The sequence below is a fragment of the Asparagus officinalis genome, chromosome 7 (assembly GCF_001876935.1).
Source record: "Asparagus officinalis chromosome 7, Aspof.V1, whole genome shotgun sequence".
NCBI lineage: Eukaryota > Viridiplantae > Streptophyta > Magnoliopsida > Asparagales > Asparagaceae > Asparagus > Asparagus officinalis.
Window position 1 is genome coordinate 7,554,875 of NC_033800.1, and position 5,765 is coordinate 7,560,639.

Consider the following 5,765-nt stretch of genomic DNA (forward strand, 5'->3'; position numbering starts at 1 on the left):
AAGGAGTTTCCATTCGAGAGCATGTTAACAACTTCACAAAGCTAATTTCGGATATGGCCAATGTTGATATCATGGTGGAGGATGAAGATAAGGCGATGTTATTGTTGTGTTCGTTGCCGGATGATGAATTTAGTACTTTTGTTCTCACTATGATTAATGGGCGAACTACAGTTAGCTACAAGGAGGTGACTTTGGCATTGGTGAATTATGAGCTGAGGAAGAATGATTGTGAGCCCTCCGAGAAGGCATCGGGTGATGCACTTGCAGTTCGTGGCCGTAGTCCAAACCGCCAAAAGTTCAACCGCTCAAAATCAAAGAATAGGGGTGGCCATAAAAGTGTTGGTAGAAATCAATGTGCCTTTTGCAAAGAAGAGGGACATTGGAAGAATGAGTGCCCAAAGTTGAAGGATAGAGCCGGGAAGCAAAGGGGGAAAGCTGTACAAGATTCAGAGGTTAATGTTGCTAAGGTTGTTGGCGACATTTCAGATTCAGATTCTTCCGGTTATTCTTGTCCCGCACTGCCATCAGTTTGTTATGCCGACTCTATGGAGTGGATGCTTGATTCGGGAGCTACATTTCATATTTGCCCTAAGAGGGATTGGTTTACCAACTTTGAGGAGTTGAAGAGAGGAGACGTGGTGCTCATGGGGAACGATCACGTTTGTCCTATTAGTGGGATTGGCTCAGTCAGAATCAGAATGCATGACGGGGTGACTAGGGAATTGAAAGATGTGAGGTTCGTGCCGCAGTTGACGAAGAACCTCATTTCTCTTGGGACTTTGGAGGCATCCGGTTATAGAGTGATCCTAGAAGATGCTAGTGTGAAGGTCATGAAGGGTTCTATGGTGGTGATGCGAGGTGTCAGGGAAAACAACCTATACTACTTGAAGGGCAAGACAGTTACAGGGGGTCTGACAGCTTCTATTACCACATAGGAGGACACTACCATACTATGGCACATGAGGCTTGGACACACAGGTGAAAAGTCCCTACAGTCATTGGCAAAACAGGGGCTATTGAAAGGTGCAAAGACCTGCAAGATGGAGCTGTGTGAGCATTGCATACTTGGGAAGAAGACTAAAGTGAAGTTTGGCACCGCAATTCACAACACCCAAGGTATATTAGACTACATTCACACAGATGTTTGGGGCCCTTCTAAGCACACATCGCTTGGTGGGGCAAACTATTTCGTCACTTTCATTGATGATTATTCCAGGAGGAATTGGGTATATACCATGAAGCATAAACATGAGGTCCTGGATATATTTGTGGAGTGGAAGAAGAAAGTGGAGCTGCAGACAGGTAGAAAGGTGAAGACTCTTCGTTCAGACAATGGTGGAGAGTATAAGAGTGATCCATTTCTGCAGTTTTGCCGGGATCACGGCATTAGAAGACCTTGCTGGAGAAGGTGCGGTGTATGATGACGCAGAGTGGATTGCCTAGATCTTTTTGGGCCGAGGCGTTAGTTTATGCGAGCCATCTCATTAACAGGTTGCCGTGCACTGCGATAGAGGGGAAGACTCCTTAAGAGCGTTGGTCTGGTTCTGTGGCTAGTGATTATGAGACTCTTCGGATTTTTGGGTGTCCAGCTTATTTCCATGTTACTGAAGGGAAGTTGAATCCGAGAGCAAGGAAGGCTATCTTTGTGGGATTTAGAGAAGGTGTAAAAGGCTTCAAATTATGGGATCCACAAGACAAGAAGATGATCATTAGCAGAGATGTCACATTCGATGAGGCGTACATAATGAAGATGGGATCCACAAGACAAGAAGATGATCATTAGCAGAGATGTCACATTTGATGAGGCGTACATGATGAAGCCTCGAGTTCCTCAGCAGGTGGAGGAAGATCAGACAGGAGGGATATCGTAGCAGGTGGAGGATGATGTGACTCCACCCACTCCAGTCAGCACTGTGTCCATTGAGACTCTACAGAGGTGACACTGGAAGGAGTTGAGATGACAGTCGGGCATTTGGAGGATACAGTGGATGATGAGACTCAGGAGCAGGGTCATGCTCAGAGGTCCATTGCAGCAGATAGACCGAGGAGAGAGATTCGTCGGCCAGCTAGATATGATGATGTCATGGTGGCATATGCTTTATCGGTGGAGGTCGTTGATGATCTGATTCCTGCCACATTCAGGGAGGCAGAGTCCAGTCCTGATTCCATTAGGTGGAGGAATGCTATGGAGGAGGAGATGCAATCTCTTCAGAAGAACGACACTTGGGAACTTGCACAGCTACCTAAGGGTAAGAAAGCTATTGGTTGCAAGTGGGTGTATGCTAAGAAGGAGGGATCTTCTATTGGGGACATTCGGTTCAAGGCCAGATTGGTTGCCAAGGGATATGCACAGCTTGAAGGTGTTGATTACAATGAGGTGTTTTCACCCGTTGTGAAGCATTCGTCGATTCGGATACTATTAGCATTGGTGGCACAGCTGGACTTAGATTTGGTCCAAATGGACGTGAAGACGACCTTTCTACATAGAGACTTAGACGAGGAGATCTACATGACACAACCTATGGGGTTTAAAGCTGCAGGAAGGGAAAATTTGGTGTGCAAATTGAGAAAATCTCTTTATGGACTGAAGCAATCACCGCGACAGTGGTACAAGAGATTTGATAGCTTTATGATTGGCCGAGGATACACGAGGAGCCCTTATGACCCATGTGTTTATATGCGCAAGCTACAGGATGGTGAGTACATTTATTTGTTATTGTATGTTGATGATATGCTCATAGCTTCCAGGAATACTTTAGCTATTGGGAAATTGAAAAAGGAGCTGTCATCAGAATTTGAGATGAAGGACCTGTGAGAAGCTAAGAAGATACTGGGTATGGAGATTGAACGAGACAGGGTGAATGAGAGATTGAAGCTTACACAGAAGAGTTACTTGCAGAAGATGCTGAAGAAATTCAGTTTTGAGGGTAATACCAAGGTGGTGAGTACTCCATTAGCTCCCCACTTTAAGCTTTCAGCTTTGATGTCACCAGTTTCAGTGGAGGATAGGGACTACATGTCCAAGGTTCCATACGCCAGCGCAGTGGGTAGCTTGATGTATGCTATGGTGTGTACTAGGCCAGATTTGTCACAGGCCATGAGCATGGTATCTAGGTACATGCACAACCCCGGGAAGGGGCATTGGGAGGCCGTGAAGTGGATTCTACGGTATATTAAGGGTACCGTGTATATTGGGTTGATATTTGCGAAGAATGATGAGACAGGGCAGAATTGTATTGGCTACGTGGATTCAGACTATGCTGGAGATCTTGACAAGCGTCGGTCCACTACAGGTTATGTGTTTACATTGGCTAGTGCACCGGTGTGTTGGCGATGCACTCTTCAGTCTACAGTGGCGCTTTCTACTACGGAGGCGGAATATATGGCGGTGACTGAAGCAGTGAAGGAGGCTTTGTGGCTACATGGCTTGTTGGATGATTTGGGGATTGCACAGGAGACCATTCAGGTACATTGTGATAGTATGTCAGCTATCTATTTGGCGAAGAACCAAGTCTACCATGCACGCACGAAGCACATTGATGGTTTCTAAATATAGTGGTAATCTTGTAAAATAAAAATAAAGCAAAAACAATTTTGTTTTTGTAGAGTTGGTGAAAAGTCAGAGGTATGTCTCTAGAAGTTGGGAGGTCGACCGGCAGTGGAGCTGCGGTCGACCGATATGTGCACACAACTCTTAGTGTGCCTCTGGAATTTGGGCGGTCGACCGGACGAAGCGCTGCGGTCGACCGCGAATTGTCCAGAGAGCAGACTGGACCTCGGGATATTTTGCGGTCGACCGGCAGTGGTGCTGCGGTCGACCGACTATCGGGTTTTTGGTTTAAGTTGGTTTTCCAGACCCGTTTTCTTTGTAACTCGTATATAAACCCCAAATCTGTTCTAGGGTTTTATGCAAGGGTGATTTTGAGCTGCCAAAGGGGATTTTCTAGGGCTTCTTTTGTTGGAGTCTATTGGAGAGATCAAGTGATCTTGTTTGAGGGTTTTGGGTAAGATTTGTAACCCTAATTTGTATTCCCCTTTAATTTGATTAGTGGAACTCCCCCCTCCTTGCCCCGTGGACGTAGGCAAATTGCCGAACCACGTATATCTTGTGTTCTTGCTGTGATTGGTTGGCTTGTGTCTATTGTGGTCTATTTTGTTCTTGTGTGTGCTATTGTTTTGGCTATTCGAGGCTTCCGCGGCGCACAACGGCAATAGAGTACAACAATATGCAAAATCAGTTTAAAAAAACAAAAAACGTGAGATAGAATACTGAATTATTGTAAATAATATAAGAATCAGCGCAACCATAGATTTTAAAATTTTAAAATTGATACGAATACAAGCTTTTCCTTCCCTCTATACGTATGGTTTCCACATAGGCCTCCCCCGTATCAAATTTTCCCCCTCTCACTAATGTCGTGTTCTTATTAAAATCTCCAGAGTTACGTTCAGCGAGAAAAGACTTTTCTCACTGACAGGAAATTGTTGAAACTAGCGAGACATATTTTATGTTCCTCATAAAATATGTGAGATTTACTTGGAACAAAATTTTCATAAAACAGGGAAAAATTTTCAAAGAAAAATTCATAACGAAAGAAATGCACCAACAAACATCGGGGCCCAGCTGTTATGAGACCGTTGACATGAAGTTGGCGCTGACTAGGATAAATCCAACACAAGTGGGACCCAGCCTTTTTTTCGTAATTTTTCCTCTAATATTTAAAACTCATATTTCATTCCCTAATTTTTAATTTTTAATCTAATAATCATTCAGTTTTTCAATATAATTATGACTTTTAACGTAATAATTACATATTTACAGAAATACATTTAGTTATCATATCCTTTTGCGTTGAAGTTAATTTTTAAAAATTTGAAACTAAAACTGTTATTTTAAAAAGTCTGGCGGTTTTTTAAATGGCTCCAGGAAATCTAAGGTGTTTTTTTTTTCTGGTAATGTAATTTACTCAAAATGATTTATTTAGTATACGTTTCAATTTTTTTTTGGGTTTTCCCATATTAGTCCCTTACATATCAAATTATTACCAAACTACTCCCTCAAATCATTGCAGTTGCTATTAGGTCTTCCAATTCTTACAAGTTTTTAAAAATGAGTACCTCAAAGCATTGAAATCGTCACTAGGTTCCCTAATTCATATGCTTAACTTCAAGAGCAGTCGTAGCAAAATCCAACAACTTATTTGGTACGTAAGAATGAACGAAAATGAAATGCTCATTCCCAGTTTTCATTCACGCTTGCCGAACATGAGGTCTTTAATCACACCAAAAAACGAGAACGAGGATGAGCATTCCGCTCACACATTAACTTTATCGATTATTTACTTCATTTCGTTCTCACTTAACTCGACTTTCCGTGAACCAAACGAGGCACAAGGATTGGGGGAGCTGACAGCAACTTCACGAAGTTGAGGGACTGGGACAAAATGTCAAAGGTTTAATTGCTTCGCATCGAAAAAAAATGGGTGGCACTAGGGGCACACCCCCAACCATAACCTCAACCACACCCCCTCTCTCATTTGCTACAGTGTATCGGGCATCACATGTGATTTTAAAAATTTAAAATCCAATATGAAGCTTAGTGTACTGTAACAAATGAGAAAGGAGGTGTGATTGAGGTTATGGTTTGGGATGTGCCCCTATCCTTTAAAAAAAAAATTATTTGTTACGAGTCGCACCGAAAGAAGTTACCAGACCCGGTAACGAATTTCCTAAAATAGTAGCTGAAATGCATAAATTACGTTGGT